The sequence below is a fragment of the Crocodylus siamensis genome, chromosome 5, assembly GCF_052110815.1.
Source record: "Crocodylus siamensis isolate JL-2025a chromosome 5, ASM5211081v1, whole genome shotgun sequence".
Taxonomy (NCBI): Eukaryota; Metazoa; Chordata; order Crocodylia; family Crocodylidae; genus Crocodylus; species Crocodylus siamensis.
In genome coordinates, this window is record NC_143399.1 from 161441910 (window position 1) to 161460964 (window position 19055).

Sequence of the window (19055 nt, forward strand, 5' to 3'; positions counted from 1 at the left end):
TAGGTGGTTAGGCAGTCAGCTGAGGGGGGAAAGAGATGTGGGCTCTAGTCCCTGCTCCTAGGACTATTTCTGCATTTTAAAATAAAAACACTCAATGGAGAAAATACATAAAAAAACCCAACCCTACTAGAAAGAAAGACTAGAACTCAAGAATCCACCTCTTCAACAAGTGCCACTAAGCTAAAGGGGTACACTGTCTTGAATTTTAATTTTGTCTTCACAGTGGAGGAATGAAAAATCGGCTATTCTGGGTGAACTCAGTGGTTTGGACATCTTCCTGGAAGGCAGGAAAATATAGGTATGATTCCTTTCAAAAACATGAGCATTCTCCTACATTTTGAAACCCTTCTAAGAGAGTGTTTTTTTTACCACTCAGCTCTTCTATATTGAGAGCGTATCACCCCTTCTAGCTGTGTTTTAAGAAAAAGGTACGCTGTACTGATTTCTCTGAAAAGGTATAGCAGCCTGCCTTCAGGAGAAGGATCAGGGCTTGACAATCCTTAGTAAAGGAGACTTTTCTACAGCCATGTAGAGATGGCATTTGACCTTCCCTTTGTTCTGAATGTTGCCTCAGGCAGCCACACACCAGAAGCTGCTGACTAATGAGAATTCCCCTCCAAGTGGCCTGACCTCCCCATGCATTGTACAGAGAAGCTAGGGGCATGACAATTAGGTGCCTAAGTCTTTTACTTGCCTACATGTAATGTCAAAACAGGTTCCTATTAGAAAATATGAAAAACAAAACCATCCCTGGTAACATTTTGGCCTCATATGTCATATATCCATAAAATGTAGATGCTTTCTATACACTGTGGTCAAAAATGTGATGACAGCTCGTGAAATAGGTTAGGTATTAGTAGTGCAGCATCATAGGGTTTAGTGCTGGCTGCAGAATCTTCCTGACAACCTGGGTGGAGCTAGACCAGCAGTTCTCAATCGGTGGTACATGTACCACCAGTGGCATGCAGACAACCTGTCAGCGGCATGCACGCAACTGGCCTATAGCACCCATCAACAAATTGTGTCCCAACCAGACCTTCTGTCCACGAGGGTGGGAGCGAGGAACCCACATGTACACACACCCCAAAAACATGCCCTATTGAGCCTTTCTTCCACCCTTGTGAGCAGAAGGGCCTGGCCTGGCCAGCAGGCAGCTTCTGGGTGGAGCTCCTACTGCCCCTGCTGCAGCCCCCAGGGACCTGCTCTGCTTCCTTGGTCACCTGCTGGCTCCAGGAAACAGGTAGGGAAGTGGTGAGGGTGAGGGTTGCACCTGAGCAGGATGGCAACGCTTAGGGCTGCACCACTAGCAGTACCCACAACCAACTAGTTCAAAGCTTCCTCGGGTAAGTTTACATGATCTGTAATCACACCCTTGACTGAAGTGTCAATGTGCCTTTTTTGAACAGAACCTGAGTAATCCCCACAGCACAGTTAAGTGGATATATACTATGTTGCTTTAGAGTACAGCAATAATTCAAATAAAGCAGTAAAGAAAACTGCATAGAGAATGCAAGGTCAAGTATTTAGTACACAGCATTTTTATCAATTTGCCTATAAAGAAATTGTTGTCAATCTCCAGTCCTCTGTATTATTCTTGCCATTTCAAAGCTTGTGGCCCAGTTAATCTGCCTTGTTTGTAGCTAAGCCATGAATCAGACAGAAACGGGATTAGACAGAAATGGGATTGGAAACAAAGCTTCCTGTCACGTGTTCCATCCAATACACCATGTGTTAACTGAGTAACTTTTGCTCAATTAATTTTTCATTCTCATCCACTTACTTACCAGCTCTTGCCTGATTAATTCTGCTTCATATTTTGGCTTGTTACAATCATAAACAATACATCTGGAGGTAGTGGCAAATGCTCTGACAGCTACATTTCCTAACAATGGAAAGTATGAAAAATAGCTTGTGAATACCGTAAGTCTTAAAGATCTTGTGTGCAGACCCAGTGAAGACAAAGATAAGAATTTAACATCAAAACTCTGATGCTCATGTGCTCCTGGAGGAACTCCAGGCTCTAGGGATTTTGAATAGGCTTGTGCAAAGAGCCTGGAAAGCAGTTTATTTGCAGGCAAGGCCTCTTTTTATAAGTCTCTCCACCAGAAACCCTGTATTCTGACTCCAAGGCTTAAATATTTCTGAGACTGCACAGAAATAGTATGAGACTAATACTAGGGCCACACTGCATCTGCTGAATCTAGCAATTGGTTTATATTTAAAAGATCTTCTGAAAGAGGGTTATATCTATAATGGAGAGGTCCGAGTTTAATGGAATTCCCATTTGTTATTTAGATTACTTTTTCAATTTGGCAAATGGTTGTACTGAAAAAATATATTAGGAATAGGGTCTTGCAGTCAAATTCAGATTCAGATCTGAATATGGGCTCCAAGACGGTAGGAATGTTAATATGGTTATTTCAAAGTTGAACCGATAGAGCAAAGAATCCAGCCCTACCTGAATTGAGTTCCTAGTTCAGGAACCCTAGAGTTTCCTCTCCCTCACTGCCTGGTGATGCCGGTACATGACAAGGCCTTCTGTTGATGAGACTGTTCACTTACGCAGCTATTGTGAAATGCCTTTAGTCATCATACCTTCTTTTTGCAGAAATGAAAAGTAAATCAGCTGATCTAGTTCTCTTTTGGCATAGACTTGAAAATTGATGCTTTAAAAATAAAGCATTCATAACTGAAGGAGTAAGCAAGTGTCTGGACATGTGAACAGAACAAGTGATTCTGAGCTAGACAGATGCCTCCCCCTCACCGTAAATTGCAAATGTTTTTAAGGTTACTCTCTCCCTTTCTGTTGCAAGCCTTTTCCAAATAAGCAGCTTGGCAGCCCTGAACAAAAGTAACACAGCATGTGAAGTCGCAGGTGTAAAGAGATTATGGCACAGTCCTGCAGAATCCCACAGCATCTCTTCTAATTGCTTTTTTGCCCCCATTGATTTGCCTGCAATTAGCAGCTATGCCTTTGCTGTCTTCATGACACCAGCTTAATCCCTCAGGAAGACAGATTGTTACAAAAATCACTCTTAGCTTGAAGAGACAGGATAAAAACTACAGTGCCCTTAAAGGTATGGAGACTAATTTCTTTCTCGGGGTTAATAGTGGTATAATAGTAATGAATCTAATCTATATTTGTATCCTAGGAGCAAAAGGTGACTACATTTCCTTAATGGGTAGATGTTACTGTTCTGATATCATCTATCCCATCCCCCACTCACTTAATCTCAAATCTATGCAGATAACATGGATTAGTCATTTAGTGTAGCTTCATTTACATGGAGCACAATGAATTACATTAACTCTGAGGTCCCTGCTCTTTAGAAGTAAAACCAAACAAAACCATGCTCATACGAAGCCACGCTAGAAAGAATTGTGTTGAAATAAAATTGGATGCCTCCACTTATAAGATATTGCTGCTTCCTATAACCTTGCTAACCACATTGCACTGACCTGGATGCAATTAATCTATAACAAAAGGCCATACGTTTAATAAAAAAGTGAATTTAATGGTATCTAACAAACAGCTTCAGTCTCCTTTCTGAAAATACAATGGATAGGAACTTTCTAATTTCCATATTGAGGAGACTTGTTAACTCTTGTCTTTTGCTTCATATTTTGGATCTAAAATTGAGCAAAAAGCACCAAATAGAACACCTGGACCAATACTTACCTGGCCTGAATAGTTGCTCACTAAGTCATTTGTTGACTATGAACAATTCCACGCATGCACATACACACAGAAAGGTAAGCTGAAATGTTGTTTGATTGCTTGCTATTCAGGATATGGTGCTATATCCCAAATACCTGGGCTACAAAAGGTTTCATGTAACTCAGGTATATACTCCCCTTCCCCAATTGAAAGGGATTGTTAGCTGGTAGGTGTGTTGTGGGGGAACTGCAGACCACTCAGTTTCCCTCCATCCATATAGAACCAGGCCAGGACAGTCAGGGGACTTAACTATATACACATTGATTTACATTAACTTATCACAAGGAAAAGAAATGTGGATATAAATATATGTACTATATATATAAGATATATAACAAATAACATAAACAATACCCTCTGGGTAAATATCATAAAACCTTATACCAGTGCTCCAGATACAGGTAAGTCACAGGTAAGTATCTGATCTGAAACAGATAAACCCCAAAATAAACATAGATAGCCGACAGATAAACTATAGATAAGTATGGGTGAACAATAAATAAGCCAAAAATAAATACAAATAGCAGGTGAAATAATAGCAACAGGGAGTCCCAGCAGAACCCTAGGACTCTACTCATCTACTAATTTACAACATGAAAGTTAACAAAATATATGGCATGACATCACACCACTTACGACTCAAGAACCCCAAGGATGAACTCAATCCCGAGGGGAAACTCCAATGCCCTTGGGCTTTTCCCAAGCCCTACAAAGAAGCCGGTAACTTTAGTGGGGCCCTCCCAGTGGGACCTCCCCTTTCAGGAGCCCTTAACTAAGGGGTGGGGGGAAGGGAACTCCCCTCCCCTGTGGGAATCCTCTGTTTCCTGAAACTCATGGCTCCCAGGCCTGAAGTGCTCTGTGGTCCTCATGCTCTGTGCCAGGTTGCTCTCTCGCCTGCAGTGGGCTTTGTGGGGGTTGCTGTCCCCTGGAACAGGGATCCTCTATGCAGGGCTTCTGGGACCTCTGGCTTGGCCCTGTCGGCTGGCTCAGTAGCCCGATCATCATCTGGCTCTCTGGACTCAACCTTTTGCTATGGGTCAAAAGCCTGGGCTGCCTCATGCAGCAACAGGCTTGGTCTGCTCCTGGACCCTCCATGCAGCACCTCCTGCACCGAGCTCCCAGCCTCGTTCTGGGGCTTGAGGACCTGAGCCGCCCAAGCGCTCCAAAAGTCCTGCTCTGTGCACCATCCTGTGTACCGTGGCTCTGGCCGCATGCCAGAGGTTGCAGACGCGAGCTGCCTCACACAGCTCCCAGGCTCTGGACGCCATGTGCCGTGCTGAACACCGAGAGCCTAGCTGCTGGAGCCGTCCGCCATTCCCTGCTGATGGAAGTTTTCAGGGGTGCTTCTAGGCTACTGCTTTGCCCTGCTGAAGAGCTCTCCTCAGCCTTTCTAAGCCTCACTCTTCTGTGTCCCGGATGTGCTCTCCTCATGCTGGGCACGCAGCTCCTTTTAAATGCTCCAGGGCTCTGCCCGGAAGTCTTCTGGACCTGAGTGTTGCAGTCTTCAATCAGGTCGGGGGGAGGGGGGGAGAGGGGCACTCCTCTCCCCCCCCTCCCCTCAGGAGAGGGGTGTGACTTAACTCCTGTTGCTGCTGCCTGATGGGGGGATGAGCTCCACCAATCAGAAACAGCAAGATTTCAAGCCTGGGACTCAACCCAAGCTCCAAAAGGCAAGCAGGCTACACTTTCATAGATCAGCATGAGATATGGTGTAAGTATCCCCGAGTTTCTCAAGGCTTGTCTACACTAAACAACATGAATAGGGCAGCATAGCTCCAGTGGAGACCACAGCAAATAGTGGGAGGAGGATTTTTTTTCTGGAATTTTAGTTATATCACCTGCCCAAGTTACATAAGTTAAGCCAGTAGACAACTTCTGTCAGCATAACTGAATCCAGAAGTAGGCCATTTGCCAGGCTAGCTATTCCAACTCTGGAACATGGTCTTTCTGATCTCTAGCAACATCACTAGGCAAAGAAACTTTACAATTTATTTCATCCCAAGTATTTTGTACAGCATGGAAGGTCAAGGTTCTTCCCCAGGGAAGACCAACCCCATCTGTGCACTTGAACAAGTCAAACAACAAGTTAGGATAGCTGGTGCCCCACAGTACTGTTCCGGATCAAGTTTGCTTGTCTACCAAGCTCTGCTAGTCTAAATAATTCAAGCGAGACTACATTCCACTTCATCACAAGCTATGGTAGACTTACTTGATACGGCTCAGTACTGGACAAGGTTTCCTGAAATCAGAATACCAATAAGCCCAGTCTGCCCACTTCAGCCCTCCTGAGGTGGAGCTCTTCATTTAGGTGGGGATTTGATTTGTATTTGGCCAGTAGAGAGCAAGTTCAGTGCTTTATAAGTAGCCTTACCAGAGCTATAAACAGGACAACTTTGTGCCCTGGGCAGCTTCAGTGCAAGGGGCAGCACTGGCTGCTGTGCCTCCCCCTAAAGGTAGCACACATCTGTTATGATACTGAGTCTTAATACCATGCTGCAACAAGGAGCTCAGCACTGCTTCAAATGTAGTACCAGAAATATGTATACTGTTACAGCTACAGTAATTATACAATCATAGGCTCTCGTTAGTTAATTAAAATGCATATTTAAATAGATGGATCACTGAAGCTTTTAAATTAAAAGTAAACCCATATTTTGCAGCCTTAGCTGAGGAGATGTAGTTCAGGTTAAGTCAAAACTAGCTAACTCATTGAATCTTTTTCTGCTCCCTTTTTCCAGTAGCAGCACAGAACAACATCTTCTATGTTGATTTAGCTAACTGAGGTCAACTTTGTCTCCCCTCTACTCTTCCTGAGAGATTCTGAGGGGTAAGGGGATGAGAATGGAAATTCAGAAGCCCATGAAAAGACAAAACATGTAGTCTGAACTTAAATACGTATTGCCAGCAAAATTCTAGGTTCACAGAAGCAGGTGTATGAAAAAACACAGTTTGGGACAATGAACCAGTACTCGGAGAAAAGTTTGACACATACTTCTTAAACAAAAAAAAGAGTTTATGATCCAAATTGGGCTCTACCAGTCTCTCTCTAATATCCATACCTAAACTTAGCCACTGTGGCTATTTAATCCTCACTAGCACAGTACTAAGAAGCTGTTTCATTTAGGACACCAATCATTTGTAGAATAGACAGATCAGGTAAGAAATGGGATTATTGGTCAAAGGACAGTAAAAGTTAATTCCTCTACTTTCAGTAGGCCAAAATAGGGGTCTAGTTAATGAGATTGGCAGCAGCAGCTGCTATGATAGAATAGGGAAGTCTAGTTGCATGCCAACTTTCAAGTAAACATTCTGGGGTAAATATGCAGACAATAAGCTTCTATTTCTTTTAGACTTTGATCTTGATCGTACAAGAGAATTATGCTTCTTTCTGTTTACCTGTGCTGCCATGACTACATCCCCTTCTCTGCAAATAGCTTAGTGCTAAAAGCACGGTAAAGCTTATGACCAGATTCCAAATACACCAGACTAGAGCAATATGACATTGCTTAATAGCACATTATAGCATTAGTTGCACCTTGTGACAGATATTGCCAGTAACTCCATATCATAATATTTAGATGAGGAGATTGCCAAATAATGGTGATTTGTCTCCTTAATTGACCCTACTCACATGAGCAACGTGACAAAGAAAAGGTATTTTAAAAAGTGACATGATCGTTCAGTCCATAGGCCTAGAAGAAGTTTCAAGTCTTGACTTTTTCTTTACTGAATCTGAGGTTCAAGTTCTAATGCAAGCCTCTTGATTGTAAGAGTATACAGATTTCTTGGTAATCAAAGCTCCCTCTACACCCAGTTATCTGGTTCCTTCACAAAGAATCCAGCCTCTCATGATCTGAAGTAATGGGGGGAAGGTGGAGGGGGAGGGCTGGAAGCACTGAAAGCTATAACAGAGCACCTAGGTGAGGAGGAATACTTCTATATCACCACACCACACTCTTCAATCACATGAGTCAGAAATGTAATAGGGGGACCAGATTGCCCACTGTGAGATGTTCAGAGACGCATCACCCCGGAAGACACTGGGACAAAGAAAGGATTATATCCAAGAGGAATATCCTCATCCCTTCTGCTCTAAAGCTACAATGCAGAATGCACTTCCACATTGGCATTCGCACCCCCTGAGATCAGCCATGTACCCCCTGGAAGTGCCAGCCATGAAACCAGAAGTGCCAGCCTTCTCCCTCCCGTTTGGCAATCAGCTGCTAAGGGACCACCCTCCATCAGTGATCTGGTGCCCCCCCAGACTCAGGAGGCACCAGTTGCCCATACACTTTCAGTGTGGTCAATCATCTCAGCAGGCTAGTACAGAGATAGAACATGGGTAGAGCCAGCTGTTGCTTCATCCTGAATCTATTTGCAATGGCTTATACCATAGGGGCACCTAACTTTTACTGTCCGAGCCCCCAAAGTCTGGAACAGCCTGCCATCAGATGTGGTTCAAGCACCTACATTAAATACCTTCAAGAGTAAATCAGATGCTTATCTTGCTGGGATCCTATGACCCCAAGTCTGCTGCAAGCCTGCTGGAGTGTGCTAATTAGTGCACTCCAGCAGCCTGCACATCATGTGTATTCAGCATACCCTCATTTCAAAATGGCGGCAGGGGTGCTTTAACTAAAGTTCCTTGAACAAACTGTAGTTAAAGTGCTCCTGCTACCATTTTGAAGTGTGAGATGATGAATACACATGATGCTGTGTGTGCTTTAGAGTGGCTCTGAAAGCCACTCTAATTAAAGCACCCCCCGAACATGTGTATAGATGCCCTATAAGCCTAAATTTTAACATCCCATACAATGAGTCTTCCCCCATATCCCTATAGAACTTGGTATAGATATTATGTTGATAACTTACAAATGTCCTGAAAAAATGACAAAGCCGAATACTGTGAGTAAATATAGATACAAGATAACAGTCTTTGTCCCAAAGGTGTCTACAAATAAGCTATATATGCAGTGCAGGCAAATGGGAGACATGCCATGTAGTATGTGTCTATAATTTACCTACAAAAGGACATTCCTACATAGTTCAACTATTCTCTGTGGCCAAAACCGGGACTGAAAATAGCCAGCTTCCGAAGAAACTTTATGCAGCTGTTCTCACTGGAGAGAATGGATCAGATTCCATGTTGCACCTCCCAAATTCCAGACTGCTCCAGGGGCTAATGTGAGCCACAGCATAAGTTAAAGCAGCTTCTGAGGTACTAATTACAGCAACCTCATCCAGATGTCCAAGGGATGCTTGTCAGTCTGGAATTACATTAGCTCCACACATTCCAGCCACTCCTCTTTCCAACCCCCAGTCATGCCCCTCCCAGTCCCCAGCAAAGTGTGTAAGATCATGTATATGCCACCTCTTTAAAGTAGGAATTCCCCCAGTCACAGCCCTTGGGCACCACTGAATGTCAAAAGTGAGTCATAGTAGAGGCTAGAAACTGACTCAGCCTGTCTAGGGTAGAGTCTTCAAAAAAGGCCAATTAAAGGACTTCTGGAAAGTTCAGCTTAACCTTGTCACTTTTAAGATAGGAGTGAGAGTTACATGTTAGAGTGCAGCATTGTAGCTTATAGCACTCACATATTGCAGAACATTCGTAGAATTCATGTCTTAAGATAAGGAATTAACTGTTATAGTCTCTTTATTTAAACTGTAAAAGATACTCTGTGTTTAAACAAATGCCTTCAACCAAGTATCCAAAATCAACACAAGACCTCCAGAGTGGTGGATTCGTATTTTCCTCAGAGATGATTTCCTTTTTCATTGTGAACGTAATTTGGGTGGTTTGTATTTCAGAGTTGATTTTACAAAACTGATACAATTTTGTGGTGTTTGGGGCCTGGACAAAGTGTATTTATGGGTTAGATTAGGCCTGTTATAAAGAATCCTGAGTGCAAACATCATTTTTCCAAATCCCAAGCTCTAATTTTCATAAAGAATAGTAAAATAAAAGGGGAACGGGGTTGAGCTTTAAGTGCATTGTTTTCTTTTAAAAAATGAGGGGGGGGAGGATTTTGTTTTTCACAGGAAGGAATCCTTAAAGAATAACAATTTTCTCTATACATTTCACCTTAAGATTGTTGGTTTTGCACTGCCTTGATTAGTGCCTTTCAAGGATCGGGAAATCGAGACATGGACATTGAGGGCACATCCACACTGCTTCCCCAACTTTCTTGTGTTGTCACTCAAGCACATGCCACACACATACTCCAAGCTTGGAAACAAGGGGCTATCCTGCCACCACTCTAGATCTGTCTCTAGCTTGCTTGAGAGCAACAGCAAGGCCATCCTTCAAAACATCTTCACAACCTCATCTTTAAGTTTATGTATGATGAAGAGAAGGAGGTGAGGAAGATGTGAGAAAGCAGAGTCTCTGGCCATATTTAAGTGGTATAACATACCTTAAGGCTAGGGACAGAAATTACACATAAACTGGTTTAAGTGATCAGAAACTGGTTCAAACCTGTAAACCCAACAGAAGTTAAGAACACATAAACTACTTTCAAAATGGCTAAAACCAGTTTAAGATAAGCCTGGATGGATGTAGTATCAGACTTAACTAAATTAGGTTAAATCACTATATTGAATTTCTGTCCCAAATCCCCTTGAGGTTCAAGTTAACTCATAATCCCCCCAGCACCCCAGGATGTTTGCACCTCCCCTGAACCCCGCCCCCTTCTGAAAACTAGATCCCTTCTCTTCTGAGGTCCCTTCCAACCCTAATTTCCTATTTCTATTAAATGTAGTTCTCAGGTTAGTTACATCTATGTACTGGTCTTCAGTGGGGTTGCACAAATACAGCCAACAGCATGTGACCCTTTCCATTTAACAGAACTGCCTCCTTCTTTGTGAATAGAGAAGTGACTTGCACACAGAGAAGTGTTTTCAAGGTAGGGCAGATGTTAATATTTCCTGAGCCTCCAAGGGGGCTTTTTTGTTTCAAGTTCTTCACATGTTGTTGCTTTAACAGTTTTACAAGTCTGCCTTATTTCACAAATCTACAGTAGCTGTTCAACTCAGTATGCAGCAGTCCAGACCTTCTGACCTAGCTGAGAGTTTTAACTTGAAACTCTAGCTTAAAATAGTGTGGCCTTTGTATTAGGTTAAAAATTTCCAGCACAGTTGAGAAATATAAAAACAACCTCTTCTAGTTAACATACTACTCCTGGCACCGTTTTATTACTGTATTTGTCCTGGGCTTATACAATATAGAATGTAACCATTTGCATTATCATTTCAAATTTTGCCACATATTACGGCTGGCTGTACTTTCTTCAACTACACCAGCCATTTGCACATTAACAACTTACAATAATGTTGCTCTCTTTTAGTTTCAGAAGGGAACCATTTGTGGGAGGAAGGGGGAAGAGGGATGGTTGCACCTTCTGCCTTGAAGCTAATTCCAGTTTTTACTACTGTCTCCACAGACATTGGGAAAAGGTCTTATTGCTTGCCAGTTTGTTTTTAAATTAACAGAATATTTTTTCCAATCCCAAAGCTGAAGAAGGTATCATTACTGCCGAGTCAGAAGCAGAGGTATTTAAATCTTTAAATACCTTTAAATTTTAATCTTTAAACTTTAGAGCTTGGAACATCCAGATCAAAACCAACATTGTGTCTAAACCTCCCAGGGTAAAAATAAAGAACGTACAAAAAGTTGAAACCCAAAAGTTTTCTGAAGTCCAGTGGTCCCATCTCTTCTGGCAGTGCTTGCCTGCTTAGTCATGCCAATATAGTGGTCTTGGATTTATGGTCTGTTGTTCAGTCCCATGGAGACCATGGCTTTTGACTTAAACACAGTTTCTTCAACTCCCTGAAGTCCACCTGCTTCTCTCGTACATCTTTTGGGATCGGAGGAAACAAGCGTAAAAGAAATCATGTCTTCTATGCAACCGGTACTTTTTATCAGAAAGATAGTCCCCCTACTGCAGCTTTAGTAGGATCTGCATGTGGTTCAGTGTTTAACCCATGGAAAGTGGAGATACACGCATTTGTTTTCTTAGGCACTCACTCAGCTGGAAGATTATGTAAGGCTATAGTTGAAAGTGATTCAAACAAAAATTTATGCTCTGTGATCATCCTGACAGCCAGAACTAGAGTAAGCTGGTATTCTTATCAGAAACAAACATTAACAAAACTATTCATAATGGTTCCCTGCAGCAGTTTCAGACAGTATGTAGAAGCAGTGACAAGTTTAGTTTGCCATTATGCCTTGTTCTGGCAATGTAGGCCCTATCAACAGAAGTTACAAACCAAGGATCAGATCTTGGAGTCTTTTAATACTGAAACAGTGACATTATTTTGGCTGCCACTTGTAATCCCTGTGAGAAATGTAGAGGGCAATTTATTTTCAGGAGTCCTAGGCTAAGGAAAAGGCTTATGGGAAGTGACATAGTAAGTGATTTTTTTCCACACGCAAATTAATTATTTGCTTAAAACCCCAGCCATTGTCAAAGAGTGGCTGGTGCCCCAATCTAAGTTGTCCTGACATCCAAGACAACTCAAACACAGAGAAACCATCAAGACTTCATCTGATTTAGAATGACTCTTCCACAGCACAGGGGGATCCTCAGCTGAAGGACTAATCCAGGCAGTCCTAATGCACAAAAGAATCAAGCTTACCATATTTTTCTTCCTCCCTCCACCATTCCTAGGGTTACTATACATCTGTTTTTCCCCAGACATCCTTCTTTTAAGTCCACCTATCTTTGTCCAGGGAATTTTTTATAATATGAACAAACAGCTGGGATTTCACTCACTCTGCTGGTGGGAGCAGGGCAGGACAATCAGAGGCAGGGACATCACATAGCTCTGCAGCCTGGCAGCTTCATGCAGGTAAGTCTATGGGGAGCAGGGGTGGGAGGGCTAGGGCTTGAGGACTGTTGGGGGGTGGAGAGGGTGGGTGTATGGGTGGTAGTTGCCTGCCAGTGCTGGAGAACAGTGTATAGGAGTGAGGGCCAAGGCAGACACAGGGGCCAGAGTTCTGTGGGTCAGGAGTGAAGGGCAGCAGGAGGGACGGGGATGCTACAGGCTGGAAGTGAGGGGCACCGGAAGAGCCAGGGGCTATGGTTTGAGAGTGAGAGAGTGAGAGTGAGAGTTGTCCCCACAACAAGAGTCTTCTTTTTTGGAACTGGAAATACTGTTACGCTAAATCCATGCTTCAATCCATCTATGATACTATGATTTCCTCTGTGTGCTCTAGCACCCTGTTCTGTACCCCCCATTTCAGTGTCTTTCTGCACTTCCTGCTATCCATTCCCTTCCCTCCACAATAAAGAGACAACTCAAGACTAGAGACAGATGTAACAACTGTATTGATATCCAAGCATACTAATAGGCTGTTAGGATGCAACTTTTACTCTGGCTCAACCCTGTAGCAATTCAAGTGTATCAAATTCCGTCATTTTAATCCCATTTCATTCAGTGTCCAAATTTGGGTGACTAAGCTAACAAGTATTACTACAGGATCATCCAGATCCAACTGTTTCATCATAACAGCTTCTGTGCATTCCTCAGTGGCACCCCCCCCCCTTCTCCACTTAAAGCAGTTAAAAGGCATGTTTGTCCATACCCTCAGTTAAATACTTAACATCTTAACTAAAAGCTTTTCCGCCTTGCTCATTTTTCATCAGCTTGGCACTTACGTCTTTAGTTCTTCAGTAACAGGATTTCTTCCAGACTAGACAACAGCTATTTTTTTTTTTTATTTTACAAAAGACAGCAACCAGGATAAAAACTGAACAGCCCTCTTCCTTCCTTCTCCAGAGACACCCTTTCTAACTTTCTCTTTCCCCTCCCCCCCCCATTTGCCTGAATAAAGAAAGTAGGGAGAGGAAGGGCCTTGCTTGTATCATTTTCCCAGGTAGCTTTGATCCAAGGAAGCAGTAGTTCTCCAAATTTTTCTTATTTGGAGCTATTCTGGGACTGGACTGCACATGGAAATCTAAGGAACTGGGAGGCATTGAAGGTTCCTGGGCTTTTGCAGGTACATGAAATTAAAGCATTACACATTCATGCTGTACAAGCACTATGGAGTTTACTCAGTTACATTACCAAACTCTTTTTCCCTTGTTTCTGAAGCAACAGGGTTTCACAACACCTTAGTTCCTGAATATTTTTAATACAGCTCTGACTTCTTACAGTGATTATTCAACTCGCGGATTTCCCTTGGCAAAAGTTCTAATGATATACTACAGACTTACTGTAACTAGATAGGAAGACAAAATCATTTCCATTACATGTGCTGGAAATACGCAACGAGCCAGATTCTGAACCTACTGAAACCTGCTAATTTTCATATAATTTGATAGGTGTACTCCAGAACAAATTTCCCTGAAGTGTGCCTGCAGTTTTTAGTCTCCCAAGTTACAGAACAGCATATCCAAGGATTTGTAAAAAGACAGTAAGTCTACCTTTGAAAGATCATCTCTAATCCCACTTTACATAAATATGGAAACACAGCAGCTGGGCTTTAATCATAAATACACATGCTTCATCTTATATGTGGTGTTTCTGACTGCTGAACAAGCCTAAAAGCAGGTCATTATCCCTGGTCTTAGTTTCTTCCTAATACAGATGCAAACATAAGATGCTATGATTTAGGAAAATCCTGGAAGAATCCAACAGAAACCTTAAGTGCACAGATCTGACCAAGAACCTTAAAACCTCAGTTTACATAAAGCAGCCTAATCTCACTGAAAAATACAAGTAATTCAGCAGCCAGAACCTCTGCTGGTATAAAGCGTATGGTGCATGTTCTACATAAAAGTTAGCTGTACCATCAACATTTTGTGCAACTGTGCCTGAGGGAACCAGGTATTCTTTCTGTTCTTCTTATGCTTTAAGTAGTGTCATGCTAAATTTGGTTCTCCATTCAGTTACATCATTGTAATGGTCTTCAGGTGGGTTGAATAAATATGACTGATAGCATTTTCCCCTCCCCATTTAACATCACTGCTGCCTTCTTTCCCAAGCTCATTCTTTACTGTTACTGATTGGTATGATATTTATCAGCTAAAACATTTCCCATGGTCAAGAAGTAACGAGTTAGGGGGGTTTCTTTTGAGAAGAGGGAAGAGAGGGTTTAGTAGTAGGTACTAAAAAATCTTCTCTCAACTCTAAAAGAGATTAGTTGATGTAAAGCATTTAGGTACTGTGATGATACACACTTGAGAAAGATCTAGAATAGGTCAGCTGAGACACTGTAAACAAGAGCCACAGAATAAAATGCCTCCCCGGGGAGTGAAGGAATTAGTTCTGAATGCTAAAGCAAGTTTTGTAATTGAAATCTTGTTTTTGCTGTGCAGGTGCATCTCTACTAGGAGAGAGTCACTTACTCAACTCAGAATTAAGTCACCCAGAACCTCAGTTACTCTCCAAGTTCAGTTTCTTTTCACAAGCTTCCTCTGGTTAAATAGTATGTTTGGGGGTTAGTCCTCCAGATAACTCAAGCGTCCTTCCCTCACATAGCAAAGCAGCACATGGGAATCAGAGTTCTTCCACCCACACTTCTTGATGGATCACAACCTTCCTTGTATGATCACTCTGTCATCTGCCTTCATCCCAGATAATAGCTTCTTGCAAAGTTGCTTCCCTCAGGTGCAGCGACATGAAGGGTGTATTTTAGTGTAACTAGATAAACCAACCAAGGAACTTATTCACTCACTTTGCTCCAAGTATTCAAACCATACAACAGCCATTAACTCTACTCATTCCCCAGCTTCACTTTTTATTATGCTGCCCTTTTACAGTCCCTGGGTCCCCAGCCCTTATGCAGGCTCCTTGCCCAGGTATTTCCCCAGGCCTATTCCTAATATGTTTAAAATTTTTAGGAACAGCCCTATATACAACACTTTTTCTTACACCACAATCCTTTTCCCTATAAGCAGCTCATTTTCATAGTCTGGGACCTTCCCCCAGAAGGCTTTGCTGCAATCATCTGCTATTAGTCACATGCTCTTCTGAGTCATACCAACTCAGTGAACATGGCTTTAAAAACTGCAGTCCTGAGAAAGCTTGCCCTGGTATGTTCCTGACAGGCTGCCTATACTGAGGGACCAAATAAAAGCACATCTGAGAGAACAAAAAATGAAGTAAACACATTCACCTTCACTCAAAAACACAGTAGCAGGAGAATCAGCTGGTGCCCATCTTTTGGATATAATGGCCTGTTCTTCATAATACTCACCCAGAAAGTGGAAAATCATGAGTGTAAGTTCTCCTCAAGCCACAGGTATTCAAATCTACATCTTCCACAAAACTGCCCTAATGAACAAGCTATAGAATAGACCAGGTTGGAGGACCCTCCACCCTATTGAAGCTGGACTAGGAATGCAAAAGATGTAGAGATAGGAGAGTAAGTGACAAGGGATAGGGCATGGTAACCTCATGGTTAGGGAAGTGCATCCTGGATTGCTTATATATTAAAAAATAAATAAATCTGGGAGCAGTAAATAAAACCTGGGCTGCTCTCCTCATAGCCGAGTGCTAACCAGAACCAGGAGTCCTCTTGTTTTCCTATCTTCCTGAGCTAAAGATTCTTAAAGTCTTGGCTGCACAGAAGCCCAGCTTCAACAAGAGGGGTGGGTTATTTGTCAATGTAGTGGACAGAGAATGCTCCTGGGAAACGAAAACTATGGGTTTGAATCCCTTGTAACCCAATGCTGCAGTTCCTGGTCAAGTGTCCTAACCACCAAGGCTACCCATTACACAAACTGGTTCAAGTGATCAGAAATTGGTTTAAACCTTTAATAGAACATATGTTCAGTGCTCATAAACCAGTTTTAAAATGGCTGAAACTTCTTTGAGGTAAGTCTAATGCTACATTCAGCCAGGTTTAACTGATTTATGCAATGTCTGTCCCAGACCCCTTGCTGGTTTAAGATGAACCAGACACCCCCAGCATCCCAGCATGCTCTCTGAGCTGGGTGGAGCTCTCTGCTCCTCATCAGGACTGGCCCCTTCCCTCTGTAACTGCCTGGCATCTCCATGCTAAGCATGGATTATCCCCCTTGCACCTCTGCCTTAGCAGATACCTCCAGATTAGCTAGCAGACCACATGCTGGCTACAGTCCCTTCTGTGGGAGAGGAAAAGGCAGACAGGCTTTTTGGAGCTAATTAACAGGTAGCTTAATGTCCTTCCTTGGAAACATTTGAGAAGAATTGTTTGCTCCCCTCCCTCCCCCTCACCACTGTCTGCTAAGTATAAATTCCCCCCTCCCCTCTGCCTTTGCTAAGATGCCTGTGTATTAGCCACCAGACCACATGCTGGCTCTGCTAAATCAACAGATAGCTGGTAACCTCTCTCTGTTGTTTTCTTCATGGGGCCATAAATACTGAGATAAAGGTGATAAACACTGTTATCAGTTCCCCCCTCTCCCCCCAGCTTGCTTGCCTTTCAGTTTGCTGCAGACAGTATACAGAAGCAGGGAGGGAGAGTGAAAAGCTCCATATTATCAACAGATGCATGCGCTGCACAGACACCTCTTGCTGCAGTGAGTGGGGAAAAGCCTGGGACTGAAGGCATGGTGGGAGGTCACACCCCTCTCTAATTAGAGACCTGCTGGGGCCTGGCCAGTTCCCCTCAGGCTAGCTCTGTGGAAGGGAAGGGAGGGCTGCTCTAGCACACCCGGCTTCCAGCCTGAGCCACTGCAGATATGTGCCTGAATGTCCTCAGTCCAGAGGGATTGTCTGTATGGCTGGAAACCAGTTCAGCCTAGCCAGGTTCAACCTTTGCAGGTTAGTTTTAATCAATTTAGGCTTGGGCTTTTTAAATGTCTGTCCCTAGACTAGTAGGCTATTATGTAAAAAGTGTGTATGCTACCACTAGCTGTGTCTTAACAAGACTATACCCTTCTCAGTTAAGAGCTTACTCTCAAAAAAAGAGGTAGCTTGGGCTCTGGATCTCAACTGAACAGAGGCACCTGCCACAGAAAGGAGCAGGGGTTCAAATATACCCTGGTATTTAGCGTTTCTATTGGTGAGCTCTAGGTGACCCCTGAGGCTCTCTGGATCACCCTTTGGGGCACCTAAATCTTTATATTGACTGCAGAGAAAACTTAGATACCTAATCTTACTTTTTAAGCAGCATTCTGAGACCAGATGTCCAATTTTAGATGTGTTAACACCTGAAATGGAGGCATCTTAGGAGCCACTATGGATTTTGCCTACTACAGAGTGACTTGGGCTCCCTGATGCAGTAGATGAAATGAGACTGTGTCTTAAGAAGCAGACTGAGTAGCATCACTATTCCATCTTCTCATAAATAGTGTACAATGAGGTTACTGGGGAAAAGATTAACAGGTTCTACAAGGTGATTTTGCCAAGGACAGAATCTCAGGGAGTGATACCAGTGTCACTGATTAACTATGCGACACAGAGAAAAGATCCTGTGCGTCACATGCTATAAACCCCAGAAACTTGGCAAATTTCTTTAAAATGTCTGGGAAGCAGCTTGCTGCCATAGTGATTTCCTTTTCATGGAACCAACACTGCAGCAAAGAAAGACACATTCTGAAATGCAAACAGAAATTATGGATCATTTGTAAAGAGATTTAACAAACATCTCCTATTTAAGCAGAACAAATATGCTCCTTCTCAGAAAAGAGAGAGATCAAAGTCAGGTGAAAACTGATTGGTTCTTCTGAAAATATCAAGGGGGATGCTAAAAGTGAAAACTGCTCTTTGTATGCACTCAGAAGTTCTACTTATAAGGGCGGCTGAGCTACTGCAAAATTCAACACTTGGTATCATAGAAACATAACAGTGGGAGCAATGGGAGGAGTGTCTAGTAACTGCCAGCTGGAAATCTGTGTGTGTCATGTAAATCTTCTTACCTCAAGTCCACACACAATGTCATACTTACAGGGTAGTATGTGACTGTATGATCCCTTTGACTTTTTTGGTACAGGTTGGATCTAAAGAAAAAGAGATTAGAAGAGAAATGCATACCATCAGGAACAGGCATACATTCACTGAGTAAAACCAAGGTTAAAAGGTAAACACAACTCTTCTTTCACTTGTAGCAGTTCTGAATTCAGCTTACAAAGTTTGAGGTAACATCTAGATGAACTACCAATTTAAGGTATCTCTACCCAGCACACTGAAGTGCTTCCTGAAATACCTCTAAATGAGCTAGACGTAGGACTCGAAACAATATAGCCATGTTAGCATGGTGCTCTGCCTGGGTTTATACACCTTGCAGTATATATTGCAGTTACATGCAACTGTGTTTGAGTCTGCTAAAGTCCCAGTTTGTAGCAGCTCATTCTTTTCTCTCTCTCAACATTCCAAATTCAGTCCCTAATATGTTGACCAAAATGGCAGA

General features: G+C 42.7%; 1 long non-coding RNA gene across 1 annotated transcript in view; it reads right to left on the bottom strand.

The window, feature by feature from the left end:
* The window catches only part of LOC149864838 (uncharacterized), a 30717-nt gene extending 12071 nt beyond the window's left edge, over window positions 1–18646 (bottom strand). Inside the window, exon 1 of the long non-coding RNA XR_016442654.1 lies at window positions 18594–18646. This is a non-coding gene — a long non-coding RNA (uncharacterized LOC149864838). The remainder of the gene's footprint in view (window positions 1–18593) is intronic.
* Window positions 18647–19055: the final 409 nt, after the last annotated feature.